The sequence below is a fragment of the Nuphar pumila genome, chromosome 4 (assembly GCF_984573655.1).
Source record: "Nuphar pumila chromosome 4, dmNupPumi1.hap1.1, whole genome shotgun sequence".
Taxonomy (NCBI): domain Eukaryota; kingdom Viridiplantae; phylum Streptophyta; class Magnoliopsida; order Nymphaeales; family Nymphaeaceae; genus Nuphar; species Nuphar pumila.
In genome coordinates, this window is record NC_143252.1 from 115,782,323 (window position 1) to 115,797,498 (window position 15,176).

A 15,176-nucleotide genomic window follows, 5' to 3' on the forward strand; every position below is an offset into this window, starting at 1 on the left:
ATTGCCACCCCTAGTTGTATAACTGTTAGGGGTCGGCCTAACCCCAGTTTGCCTTTCAAAAAATAAAGAAAGTTAGGGTTGGACAGATCCCTACAAGTTATACAACCATATACCATTGGGATTCGAGCTTGCAACGTCTCAACACAACACAAGGTGAAGTGAACTAACTGCTCCTGAAAGAGAGCTTCTTTCACAAGACATGTCATGAAACAAATGCCCCTCATGATAGGACCTGACTTTTTCTTTCAATTGCCGGAGTTTGAATGACTGATGAACTCGACTAATTTGGGAGCCAGACTGAGCTCGGTCAGCCCAATACCACCGGACCTAACTTCCTGTACGACAGGAATTGTAGGTTTGTGTCCTAATCCCACCTGATCTGAGTTTGAATGACTGATGAATTGGGTTAGTGTCCTAATCCGACCTGATCTGAGTCTCTGTGGCCTTGGGTTTGGTTCTGAGTTTTCTGCTAGGTAGGTTTGGGAAAAGAGATGAGTGACAGGGTGTTTAAGGCGCAGGTTTGGCCCGTCAAGAGCTCGTTCAAACTTGTGAAATAGGCTTGGCAAGCTGAACATGAACAACCAATGTTCAGCTCATTTTACACATACTTTATATCATAAAGCATATATAATTGAAGTGGTTTGCTTATAAACAATACATTTAGAGTTCAACCACCCAGGTGGTATCTCATGTGGTAAGCAGGGTCCTGTGCCAAGCTGAAGGCCCAGGTTCGAATCCCCCCCCCCCCCCCCCACACACACACACACACATGGGGCTTAAGAGATGTCTCTGGTGGGGTTCTGCCTAACCCCCAGAGCTTGCCTTTCAAAAAAAAGAAATTAGAGTTCAAGTCCTATTCCTTACAAGTTTGAAACAATTATTTATTTTGTAAATGCGTCAAAGAAGCTTAGCTCAAAATTGTTTAGGGTTTAAATTTTATTATTTTCAATCCTAAAAATTATATGTTGTTTTTTGTAAATGAGCAAGCGCGTGCTGTAATCTTCATGAGTTCAAGCTCGGCTCGACTCAATACAAGAAACGAGCCGAACTTGTTGAACACACCTTCTGTTCAGTTCGTTCGGCCAGTTTACCAATAGGGTTGGGAAACAAGCCGAGCCACTCTCACAACTCTAAGCAGCAGAACGGGTAGAGAAGACGCAGAGAAGAACCCGTTAGAGGCGATGTTGGGGAAGAACCCAGGAGTTAGGATCCTCTGGTTCTGGGCCATTGGTACCGCCGGAGGTCTCTCTCTCTCTCAACTTCTACTTTTGGTTTACTTCATGGTTCCAGTTCTTTGATTCGCGCTTGTTTTCTCTGTGCGAACGATTTGTGGTTCTTGATTCTTCTGTTTACTTTCGAAACGCAGTTCTTGTGACCACCGTTGTGAATAGAAGATTGAGGGACATGGAGGCTCTCATGGACGCACAATTGAAGCAGGCGGAGTCGGCCGACGAGACGATCACAGTGTCGGCCGAGATGGATCGAGACGTCGCGACAGATTGATGGGTAAGCATGGAAGGTTGTTGCTAGGGTTTATCGGATCAGCTAGTCCAGTTTCCGTTTGATTTCCTGTGTTGTTTGGACCTGTACAGCCTTCTTCTGATCTTCGCTTATTTGCCTCTTTCTTTTCTATGGCGTGTCATTGCCTGAGAATTCGGGAAAACTTTGAATTCATGTTCTCCATTAGAGCTCATTCATCTGTAATTTTTTTAAGGAAGGTAGATGCCAATTTTTTTAAACCATCTCTTAAACGTTGAATTGATCATAAAATAATGAAAATATGGATCAGAACAGGAGTGCATTGCTTATTACTATGTGATAAGAAACCGACGGCTTGAATTCTGTTAAGTGAAACCTGCATTTTTTATGTTAGAAGGGTGAGGGTCGATCAATGTCACTAGTCTGTCTCTCGGGACAATCTCGTGATAAATTGATTAAATTTTTTTTTTTTTTGGGGGGGGGGGGGAATCTTGCAAAAATGTCAGCATATATCAGAATGTTAAAAAAAATGAAAAAATGTAAAATTGTAAAAAAAATACAGAAACGTGAAAATGTTAAAAAGGTGTTTTTGTTTTTGTTTTTGTTTTTGTCGTGTTAACATTAGGAAAAAGCATGGTATTTTCAAAATAGGTGATTAAAAATGTTGCTTCTTTTAGCAAATCTATCAGCGTTTGAATTATTGTGATATTTTCAAAACATTGCCGATATTTGTGACATAGGTATGTATAAAGAGATTTACTCCTTTGGTCAAGCATGAAGAAGCATGCCACTGGATAAGTGGCAGACCTCTTCAGAGGTTCATATTTTTTAAGGCTGTGTGCAATGTTTTATTGATACTTCTAGTCCCGGATGGAGTTCAGAAATGAAACCTTCTGTACAACTTTTTATTTAGATAATCAAGCTTCTTAATACACATACATTGGACTGTTGAGTGCACTTCCTTTTTCCTTGAGAAGTAACATAAGCAATCTGTTATGATGAAGACGCACAGCTTATCAGATTGGTGATGCTCCTTTGAAATGCAAAGAATTGTAAATTTCAAATATTTGATTAAATTCCTCTCAAGTCACCACTGTGAATTCCAAGAAAAAAATGAAAAACCTAGCAATCAACTAAGTTATTCAACCTGCATAGTCAGCATTTGAAAATTTGTACTTTCTACAATGTTAGGGCTTTGTGGTCTGATTTTGCAAGATATTGATGAAGTTTCATTATGTGTTCCTTGGAGGAAAGGGTCCCATAAAGTACATTTATCTGTGTACAATTTAAGTTGCCAAGGTACACCTTATGCGGATGTGTCCAATATATCAAGGATTGAAATGAGATAGGGAAATGTTGATAGGCTTTTTTACAATAAGTCTAGAAGGCAAACTAAGATTCCCGGCTCTATCAACATGTAAGAATGTCAAACTTATGCTTAGGGAGTCAAGGTGTAGTGTTGGCAAGGGAAGCAATTCGTTAAAAGTAACCTAGCAATGTGTCAAGATTCAAGTTCAGAGGAACATGCTTTGATCAATACAAGAGGTAGGCAAAGGATGCACAGGAGGATGCTTTTAGACTCTGGATGATGGTGAAGGTGAATAAAAGAGGTGAAAAAAGGATTATGTCCAGCTGATTGAGACCTTGATGGCTCCATTCTGTTCAATTATATATCACAGCTGAGTATTCTTCTCTTCTCTAAATATTTACATGTATGGTGTAGCAGGAACAGTTATCTTGACTTGATAGCTTTTGAATATTCATGTATGAACAGTAAGCCTTCAGCATTTGGATGAAACAGTGCTAATTTCCCCCCTTTTTATTGTGATCCCTTTTGTTCAATGAGAACCCTGTAAAAAATTGAATGGATGGAAGTGGGTTGGAGCACCTTTGGACAAGCTGAACAGTTAATTTGGAATTATACATCTCCTTTATTTTTTTACTGAATGTCACCATGCATTATTTTTTTTTATAAGAATCACTAGGGGATGACTGTGCAACAATGAAGAGAAGAGGGAAATGCACATAATGGAGGAACGAGACTTCATTAGCTCAAAAGAAAACAGAGGTACATCATATAGGGGTTGACCCCTTAACACAATAATTTCTGGACTAAGGTGCCCACACTAATATGAATACTTACAACATTGACCTATACATGAAAATCTGGACTTATTTGACCATTAAAGCACACTATACATTGACTTTATTGTTACAATATTAAATATACATGTATGCTTTAACACTCCCTCTCAAAGTCGAGAAGATGTGGAAACAATCATATCGAGTTTGGCAAGGAATGTTCTAAAGAGAGAAGTAGACAAGCTTTTTAGTTAAGAAATCTGCTATCTGATGTGTTGAACCAATGTAGGACAAAGAAATAATGTCATCCAAATATGCTCTTCTAGTAAAGTGACAATCAATCTAATATGCTTCATATGCTCATGAAACTCTGGATTCTTTGCTATATGAATAGCACTTTGATTGTCACAATACAATTTTTTACCACTAGTCAACTTTACTCCCATATCTTCGAGTAGCCATCTCAACCATATTATTTCAGCAGTGGCTTGAGCCATGGCTCTATACTTGACTACTGCAGTAGATAGTGTTACTATTTGTTGCTTTTTTCTCTTCCAAGATATTAGAGAATCACTCAATTAAATACAAAATCCAAATATAGAATAATTATCTTTGGATGATCCTCAAAAGTCTATGTCATAATATGCTCTTAGTTCCAGCTTTGATGATGAGGAGAAAAACAATCCATGATGCATAATATCATGTATGTACTGAATGATCCGGAGAACAACTCCCAAGTGAACCGACCTTGGAGCACTCATGAATTGGCTTACATGTACTGCAAAAGTGATATATGGTCTAGAAATAGTCAAGTAAATCAAGTTGTCTATATACAGTAGGATCCTCCAACAGTTCTCTATCTTCATGCTTCGGCTTAGCATTTGGCTCTATGGGAGTATCAATATGCTTATGGTCATCTATCAATCTGGCCTTAGCTATGAGGTCAGTTGCATACTTGTGCTGAGTCAAAAGATATCCTCTATTAGCACCCAACAAGTATTTAAACTCTCCAAGATCTTTCATTTCAAACACATCAGCCAGTCTCCTCTTGACATTTGCAATAATTAGTGGATCATCACCTACAATGATCATATCATCCACATACATTGCATTAGGCGTTGGCCAGTATTAGATAATGATACAAATAAAGTTGGATCATGAAAACTTTGTCTAAATCTAAGAATTTTCACAGTTGCATTGAACTTCTCAAACCATGCTCGGGGAGCTTGCTTCAACCCCATATAATGCTCTTCTGAGTCTACAAACTCTTCATTTTTTATATGTCACTTCCTGAGAAAATTTCATATAGACTTCCTCTTCAAGATCCTCATTCAAGAATGCATTCTTTACATCTAGTTGCCACAAATCCCAACTCTTAACTGTAGAGACTGCCAATAATGTTATTATTGTAGTCATATGTGCCACAAGTAGGGGTGTCAACGAGCTTGGTTTACCAGGACCTGACTTGAACTAAACCCTATAGGGTCCCGGTATGGTGATAAATAAGAAGACCTGATTAAGACCCGGCTTCAGACCCGAAGGTCCGATTAATACATGGACCTGGGTATAGTTTGTGAAATTTTATACCAGACTTGGACCCGACCCGAGTTCCGATTAAGACCTGCAATTTTTCAATGTAAAAATGATAAAAAATATGGTTTTATCGGGTATGGTCCGGGTTTGGTTCATGTAGTTCTTATCGGGCACGGGTATGGTTTTTCTTATAGTGGACCCAATTAGACTCGGGTCTGGACCCAATACCATACCTGAAAATCTAGTCCAAGTGTGGTTCTACCGGGATCTGAACTAAACCCGATCCGTTGACACCCCTAGCCACAGGTGGAAAGGTTTATGCAAAGTCTATACCAGAATTGTCAGTCGAGGAAGCAGGAGCGGGAAGCGATTCAGGAAGCGGAAGCATAATGCGAGGAACTTTTAAAATTTTAGGAAGCGGGAACTGCAGGGCAACTTAGAGGCAAACTGGAAATCGTCTCGAAAGCGAGAAGGGAAGCGACCTAGGAAGCGAACTGGAAGCAACCTAGGATTCGAGTGGAAAGCGAATAGGAATCGAGTTTTCCCGATATTGGGCAAAAAAATTTTTGTTAAAGGCTCCAGGATTCTTCGCTTCCCCATAAATGGGAAGCACGTATCCCATTTAAAAAAGTCACTTCCCCGAGCATTTCGGAAGCGACGCATTTCGCGCTTCTGAAACGCGCTTTAGGAAAGCGTGCTTCCCTGAGTCCTATAGCGTTTTCGGTAACCCTGGTCTATACCAATTTGTTCATTGTAACCTTTGGCCACAAGTGTTGCCTTATATCGCTCAATTGTTCCATCAACTTTGATCTTTACTTTATACATCCATTTGCAGCCAACCACATTTTTTCCTTTAGGAAGCTTCACCAAGTCCCAAGCCTTCATTCTTTCTAAAGCATTCAACTCCTCATTCATTGCTTGTTGTCAGTCTGTAGTAGCTTCATCATACGTCTTAGTTTCAGAATATGAATGAATTAGAGCAAGAAAAACTTGATAAGTAGCAGAAAAGGTTTCATAGGAAACAAACCCTATGGGAGGAACAAGACATGTACTATGACTTACCTATACCAGTGAGGGTCTTGTGTTGTCTATTCAAGATTAATCGAAGGAACATTTGGACTTGGATGAGAAGGATCTTCCACCTCTTGAGCATGTTAGTCATAAAGTGATGTGGACTCAACTCTAAGCTCCCTCCTGCTATAGATCATAAGTCTATTCTCCTTTTCTACTTCAGTACTTTTAGGGAAGGGAATAAAAAATGACAGATCCAATTCACTGTTATCCTATTCTTTCTCAGAACAAAAATATGGTCAATCTTCAACAAACTCCATGATATTTACATCTTTTTTGAAACAGGATCATAACACTTATACCCTTTCTGACCATCAGGGTATCCTAAAAAGCAACACTTTACAGCTCTAGGTGACAATTTATCCCTTTGCTGAAGAGGAATAAATATGAAACACATACTCCCAAAAACTCTCAAAAAATCATAATCAAGTTTCCTACCATACAGTTTCTCAAAAGGAGTTACTTTTCCGAGAATACTTGATGGCATGTGATTGATCAAGTAAACAACAACTCTTACAACTTCAGCCCAATATATTTTGGGCACACAGCTAGTAAACAAAAGAGCTCTGGTGGTTTCTAGTATGTGCATATTCTTTCTTTTTGCAACACCATTCTGTTCAGGGAGGGGTATAAGGATGAGATTTGTTATGTATAATTCTCATTTCACACAACAAATTTTGAAATCCATGGCTAGTGTACTTGACTTTCAGTGACTATCATATCAAGATGGTCCACATAGTAAAGGTGTCCCCTTCTACAACCAGTCTCCATCTTCCACCTAGTAGACCGATCCTACACATAACAACCAACAAAGGTGAAAATAAGATCATAATTTTGCTGAGTAATTTGACCAACAAAGATCAAATTCATAGCAAATGAAGGAACAAGGTAAACTTCAGAAATATTCAACTTATTTTTGGAATCAGAAGTAGACGTTATAGAACCAATATTTGATATATTCATTATAGATCCATTGGCAGTGTAAAATACTCCACCACATGGTCTACAATTGGTTAACAATGTCTCATTGGCAGTCATGTGGCATGAAGCCCTTGAGTCTCTTAACCAACCTGAATGTATGTTAGGAATACTTGCAAAGGCACTACCAGAAGTAGAGGAAGCATAAGATGACTGAGCAAGAGAATGTGAGGCAGCTGAAATGGATGACTGAGCCAAGAATTAATGAATTTGTCGCATCTCCTTCAACAATTGAGAGTAACATGTGGATCAAAAGTAGTTGCAACTGTAGAAACCGCCTCCTCTCTCCCTGGAGTCCTCTCACTCCCAGGACCACTAGAAGCAGGAGAAGTACCGGCAGGTACTCCAAACTTCTTCTTAAGAGTTGGGCATTCATTTTTCGTATGCCCCAACTCTTTGCAATAGTGGCATCTCATGCCACTCATGTCCCCTCTATAAGTCCTAGCTGATCTCATACGCACTCCACCTTGTTTAGTAACAACCAACACAAAATCTTTAGATGATCGAGTACCAAGCGACTTGATCTTGGTTTCTTCTGTTAAGAGCTCAAAGAGTCTGAGCTAGAGTAGGTAGGGAGGCTCTATGTAGTATGGCACTTCTCACATTGTCATACTCAGGTGGTAGAGCCATCAACAATTCAATATGTATCCTCTCCTGGGTCCCTTCGCATTGCAGATGGTTCATACCTGCCCACTAACCCAATCTTGAACTTGACGTTGAACCCAAACCCGACTTCTGATTGCTGTCGTTCGGCGACCCTTCCATAAAAAAATTGAAATTTTAGGACAAAATAGCCTTACTTATTCTGAATCAGACCCAGGTTACGGTTCAGAAAAATCATATCCTAGTCCTGAGATATAGCTGAAATACCGAACCCTACCAGACTGTGATTGGCGAATCCTGAATCTGTCACAAAACTATAAAACCACCGCCTGTAGTATAGTCATTTCTTAGCCCATAAAATCATTCAAAAATCCCAAAAAAATACCCGCACCTTACCTCAGACACCAGACATCAAGACCAACCCTTTTACCAGGCCTGAACCTGCACCTAGACCCCAGAATTGATAGCAGCACCCTGTCCTGCAGACAAACCAACCTGATTTGAAGCCATGGTGACTCGCGGAGCCCAAGAACTTGTGGATTCTTTGAGGACTGAAACCCAACATCAAATCGGTGAACTTATCAACAAGATTGATGATCTAGCTGCCTTGATGCGCGAGTTCATGAAAAATCAAACCTCTGGAAATTCAGGAGGGTTCAACCAATGTGGGTCGGATAACCATGACAACCATTCGGGAAACTCAACGGAGAACAACCATATGCAGCATCCCTGGTTAAAATTTCTTTCATTCGATGGCAAGGATCCGACTAGCCGGATCTTTAAGGCAGACCATTATTTTTGGGTAATGCAAACCTCGAAGATAGAGAATGTGTTGATTGCTTCCATCCATTTGGAGGAAGATGCAGTGTGTTGGTATCATTGGTTTGATACAAACCTAGGAGTGCCCAGCTGGGAAGCATTTTTCACGTGCCCTAGTGCTACATTGGGGGCCATCAGCCTATGTTAACCACAATGTTTCTTTCTCAAAAATCTGTCAAATGGGCAGCATAATAGAGTACCAATCTGAATTTGAATGACTCAACAACTTGGTACGAGATTGGTCATAGGAGGTCTTGATAGGGGCCTTTATAGTCAGCCTTCTCTATGAGCTTTAAATCGAAGTGTAGGCTAGCCGTCCAACTAACATCATGGAGTGCTATCAACAAACACGATTGGCTGAAGAAAAGTTGCAAAAACAGTCTAGAAAAAGCATTCGGATAAGATTGGATCTGAAACCTAATTAGCTCACATCGCATTCTTCCTCGAAGAGTGGATCAGCCGGGTCCAATGCAGCCACCGGCGAAGACGGTTTCAGATCTGATTACAAATTCTCCTTTGATAGTTCTAAAAATGTAAAATTTCATGTTAAAAAGTTGTCCAATGATGCAATGGTTGAAAGTCGAAAAAAGGGGCTATGTTATCATTATAATGAAATATGGAGCCCCGACCACAAATATAAGATCATGCATATGTACTATGTATTTGATAGTGAAAATGAAAGTGAGAGAAAGGAGGAAGAGGAGAATTAGGAGGACCCACAAGAGAAAGTTATGGAGATATCCTTTCATGCACTTAATGAAGTGGAAGTGCCCCAAACCATGAGGTTCAAGGGACTCTCAAAGGTACTATGATTTTTATCCTCATCGACACAAGTAGCATACACAATTTCATGTGTCCAAATGGCCAAAAAAGAGAAGTGCCCAAGCACTTCACATGTTCCTTTTGCAGTCATTGTGGGTAATGGCAGCAAGCTACATTGCCAAGCCAACTAAACCAATTTGGCTCTCAAGATCCAAGGCACTACCTTCCGTTTGGATGTGTTTGTCCTTTTCATGAAGGGGGTGTACTTGGTCTTGAGGATGTAGTGGTTGCAAACTTTAGGAACCATCATGTGGGACTTCAAGTCCATGAAGATGACGTTCGAGCATGAGAGCCAAAATGTGGAGATCGCGGCTCTTCAGTCTTCCCCAAAGATAATAGGTTCCAAACCTATGCTCAAAGCGATGTGCCAAAGTGGGTAGTTGTTCCTGCTTCACACCTTAGATGTGGGTAATGGTAGCAAGCTACGTTGCCAAGCCAAATGCACCAATTTGGCTCTCGAGATCCAAAACACTACCTTCTATTTGGATGTGTTTGTCCTTCCCATGAAAGGGGTATACTTGGTCTTGAGGATGCAGTGGTTGCAAACTTTAGGAACCATCAAGTGGGACTTTAAGTCCATAAAGATGACGTTCGAGCATGAGACCCAAAATGTGGAGATTGTGTCTCTTTAGTCTTCCCTGAAGATAATAGGTTCCAAACCAGAGTTACCAGTCGAGGAAGCGGGAAGCGAGGCACTTTCAAAAATTTAGGAAGCCGGGGAAGCGGGGGACTACTTAGAAGAAAATTTCGAACCGTCTCGGAAGCGACCTAGGAAGCGAAAAAATAGAAAAATGGGGAAGCGTGCTTCCCAAAAAAGGGGGACGCTTCGGAAGCGCAACGTTTCGCGCTTCCGAAGCGCACTTCGGGGAAGCGCGCTTCCCCTTTTACCTAGGCGCTTCCGGTAACTCTGTTCCAAACCTATGCTCAAAGTGATGTGCCAAAGTGGGTAGTTGTTCCTGCTTCACACCTTAGATGTGGGTTCTCAAGAACCCATTTCTCTCGAATTGGAGCGAATATGTAGCAGTTATGAAGTCCTTCCGGAGCCCAAGGAGCCCCCACCAAAAAAGGTTCCACTACTGTTACATACTAATTGTAGGCAGGGCCCAGCCGGCCAATGTCAGTCCATATCAGGATGCCCAAGTGTAGAAGGATGAAATTGAGAAGACAAGTTCCTTTTCTTGGGATGACAATGTGACTTAAACTTTTGAAACACTTAAGAAGGCTATGAGTACCACTCTCAGAGTTACCAGTCGAGGAAGCGGGAGCGGGAAGCGATACGGGAAGTGGGAGCGGGAAGTGAGGCACTTTCAAAAATTTAGGAAGCGGGGAAGCATGGGACCACTTAGAAGAAAATTCCGAACCGTCTCGGAAACGACCTAGGAAGCGAACCGGAAGCGACCTAGGAAGCGAGGGGAAGCGAAAAAAAATGAAAAAAATGGGGAAGCGAGGGGGAAGCGTGGGGGAAACGTGGGGGAAGCGTGGGGGAAGCGCGCTTCCCAAAAAAGGGGGACGCTTCCCCTCACACTTCGGAAGCGCGACATTTCGCGCTTCCGAAGCGCGCTTCCCCTTTTGCCTAGGCGCTTCCGGTAACTCTGACCACTCTAGTCCTAGCCCTATCAGATTTCGAGCAAACCTTTGTAGTTGACATCAACGCACTGTACGAAAGACACCTCCTTCCATAGTCCATTATACATATGGGTCTACATGATCCGAGTCCGTAAACTCATTGCTCCTCGATAGAAGACCAATTGAAGGAGCACTTTACTGAGTTCCAGCCTTGAGGACAAGGCTGATTTGAAGCGGGTGGGATTGATAGCAGTCTGACACCACTCTCATGATTTTCTTTGTGTTTGTATTTTTCTGTTTAGGGCGGGTTTGAATATCTCTCTCATTAGGAATTTCTGGATCTGATGATCCAAGTGGGTGTCTGGGAGATTAGGCGATAATGAGAGGGATACATCAATATTTTAGGGTTATTACGGGCTGCATGGGTATTATTCAAATTGTCAAGGGCAAGGAAGTCGTTCTTTCTAGTTCAATGGCCCACCAAGGGCAATGTGGTCATTCTATTAGGCTCAATGCCCTCCTAAGGGCAATATGTTCTTTGTGTTTGAGGTGACAATCTCTCCCAGGGATCCTCCTAAGATAGAACGACTAGGAGGATGAGAAGTCTATAAATACCTGTGTAAGACAATATATAAGAGATTTTATTCTGAATTCAATTTCAGTTAAGAATTTCTCAATTTGGCCTACTGGTTATTTTAATAGGATTGACTCTTTCTTTTTTGGTAGAGATTGACTATCCTGGATCCTTTCCAAAGGAGATTCCTTCCTCACCCTCCTTCCAAATACGTGTGAACCATAGTCACCTATATCGTTAAAGGTAATTTCTTGGCGAGGGTATTTCTCAGAGAGATTTTCAAAAGTTAATAAATCTCAAGAATATCTCGGGAGTTTAAAAATTTGAAAAAAATATAAATAACAACAAAAAACCTAAGAAAATAATAAGTTTTGTATTATTTTTCTTTCAAAAATATAAAAAAACATGTTTTAAAGGTTTTGAAATTAAAAAAACAAAAAAATAGGAAATGGAAACCTAAAATTAAAAAAAATAAAAATCTCAAAAATATCGCGATATATTCCCGATATTATCAGCAACCTTGAAATTGCCGATAATATCACACTATTTTCAAAATATTGGTGATATCGGTGACAGTGGTGTGAACCTCTCTCTTTCACTCACTCTCTCCCCGGCAAGCTCTCTCTTTCATGGCCTATCAACCTCTCTATCTCACACCTCCCTAACTTCTCTCTCCCTCTCTCACCCATGCCTTCTCCAACCTGGGCTGCTACCATTTAATCATGAGGGTGGCTCCAGGCTGCTATCAGATTTATTTTGCTTGGCTTTACATGCATTTTTCCTGAACTCTATGTTAGTTTGGAGCTATGTCACATGGGTGCGGGTGCCGGTGCAGGGGTGCGGCACTTCCAAAAAATCCGGGTGCAGGGGTGCGGCAAAAAAAAAAAAATATATATATATATATATATATATATATATATATATATATATATATATATAAAGTCCAAAAGTTGGACATAAATGACCCTAGGTGCGTTGACTGCACCCAGGGTCAAGTTGACCGCATCGGGTGCGGGTGCGGCATCTAGTTGGAGAATCCCTGTGACATATAGGGCAAAAAAAAATTTCTTGGCAAATTTTTTTTTAAGTCCGAAAAATTGGACCAAAATGACCCTGGGTGCATTGACCGCACCCAGGGTCGGGTTGACTGCACCCGGTGCCGCACCCGCGTCGACGCCGGTGCGGCACCATGCTAGCCGAATCCCTGTGACATAGGTTTGGATAAGATGAAATTATGATTTAGGCATGCTACTTTGTCATTTTACAAACTGGATTAGGATGTGATCTATGTCACACGGACTCGGCTAAGGAGGTGCCGCACCCGATTCGACACGCCCCGACACGGGTGCGGACTCGGGTGCGGCTTCGGACTCGGCCCGGACTCGGTCAACGCCGAGTCGGACTCGGTCAACGAGTCTAGGCCGAGTCCATCCACATTTTGGACTCGGTCAACTTTGACCGAGTCCAAAAATGTCCCTAAAAAACTTTTTTTTTTATATTTTTTATTTAAAAAATATATATAAAAAGAGTGACAGTGCTGCAGTCACAGACTGTGACTATGCTGCAGTCACAGACTGTGCACAGTCTGTGCAGTGTGCACAGTGCACAGTTTGTGACTGTGTGACTGTGTGACTGTGCACAGTCACAGTGCTGTGGACTGTGCACAGTCACAGTCTGTCACACGGACTGTGCCGTGGCATTTTAAAAATAAAATAAAATTATATATATATATATATATATATATATATTTTTTTTTTGCCGAGTCCCCGTGTCCAAAATTTTTAAAATTGTGCCGCACCTGTGTTGCACCCGCACCCGCACCCATGTGACATAGGATGTGATCCTAGTTAAGTTAGGATGGTAGACCATAGATCATGTCTCTTTCTAAGCCTCCATGCAGTAGGGCCTCCTAGCGATGAAGCCTTTGAGAGATAGGCCCACACAATGTTTCTAGTGAGGCAGCTTGCAGCACATACACTTGTAATAGACTTGACATTGCTTAGTGCTAGGAAGGCTCCCTGATATGCACAAATGGTACATAGCCCTCTTATCAGCCATTATTTATGTTCACGTCCAGTAGCCATTTCAAATATGGATGGCCTACATGAGAAAGCATGTCTATTTCAAATTTTCAACTTGTCTTTCTGGGTGATCAGTCACATCAGGTGTGAGACAGAGAAGGTTACTCTGGTTCACTTTTGAAATTAGAATTCTGCTAGTCAGACCGGGAGATAGATTTTATTGTTCTTGCTCTAGGTGAGTAAATGTTTATTTCTACATGTAAAGACAGCCAGGTTGAGTGCATCATAGTGGTCAAATTTTTTTGATTGGTATCTACTTATAAGATTGCTTCAAAGAATGTATTCATTAACTGTGTCAGGTTTTTGTCCTAACAAATATGATTTGTGCAAATGTTGGTTTCTTGAATGATTTGGAGTCAAAGTATATCTGTTCATAATTTCATTGAACAACCTGCTATGATTGTTGTGCTTGATGCTACTGAAAGTTAGATTAATATTTTGGTTTGGCTAAATTAATTATAGATGTTTGTCTTTTCTACAGTAAAGATGTGGTGTGTTTTAGCTTCAACTTGGATTTTGTGATCCTTCAGATATGAACCACAATGAAGGGCCTAATACCGTGGAGGTGGTGAACTCAAATAACCTAGTGATCCAAACAACCTACTTGGTTACTCATGAGCCTTGGTGAACACCAAAAATTGACTGAGCCTCCACTGTGACTCAAATCAGATTAGTTGATCTAATTGTGACTTTGCTTATTCCATTCAACAAAAACAAAATTGTGACTTTGCTTCTCTCCCTTTTTGTCCTTATTCCTCTCTTTTCTTATTACTTGTTCTGCATCAGCAAGGGCGATGATTGTGCCTGTTTTTTTGCAGATTTACCTTTATTTAAATGTATGGATTTGGAAAAGTTATGTCGAATGGCCAGGTTGGCCATTGAATGACCTCTCTCTCTCTCTGGCTATATACTCTTGAGTCTCTCATTCTCACCTCCCATCTTCACCACCCGTTCAAATTTCCACTTGTTTTTTGGATAACTTGGGATTGTTATTTGTGAACAACTCCTTGGTTGCTTGTGTAATGAGATATTGTGGAAATATAAAGAGTGCATACAAGCACTTACAACAATGAAAAAAAGATAATATCACAAGTCCACAAAGGGACAATACAAGCACAAGCCTTTAAGAAGGCAACAATATAAAAAGCCTCTTATTGAGAAGAGAGAAAGCTCTCAAGAATGAAAATTATACAAGGGGTTCACCCCTATTTATACAAGAGGGAGAGGAGAGAAGGAGAGGCCAAAGGCCTAAAAAGGAGAGCCCAAAAGGGGGCTCCCATAGAGTCGTTGGGAGCCCCCAACGGTCACATTTGTGACCGTTGGGGGCTCCAACGACTCTATAGTTGGAGCCCCTTTTGGTCCTCAAAAATAACAAAAAAGAATTGTAAAAAATAAAAAAGAAAAAATACATTTTATCAAAAATCGAAAATAGTTGTTTTCTAAACAACTATGTGAAATTACAAAAATACCCCTATCGGGTATTGATGTATATATATATATAAGAGATACATTTTAACAGCTTGCACTGAAGATAACATACTTGGCTTGTTCTGTCAGCCCAGGAAACC

At 40.8% G+C, this 15,176-nt stretch overlaps 1 long non-coding RNA gene across 1 annotated transcript; it reads left to right on the top strand.

Annotated features, from left to right (window-relative positions):
* The first annotated feature begins 1,104 nt into the window (after window positions 1–1,104).
* On the top strand, window positions 1,105–14,492 carry LOC149840723 (uncharacterized). Its single transcript, XR_016431591.1, has 3 exons — window positions 1,105–1,242; window positions 1,367–1,506; window positions 14,139–14,492. It is a non-coding gene; the product is annotated as an uncharacterized LOC149840723 (long non-coding RNA).
* The last annotated feature ends 684 nt before the right edge of the window (window positions 14,493–15,176 follow it).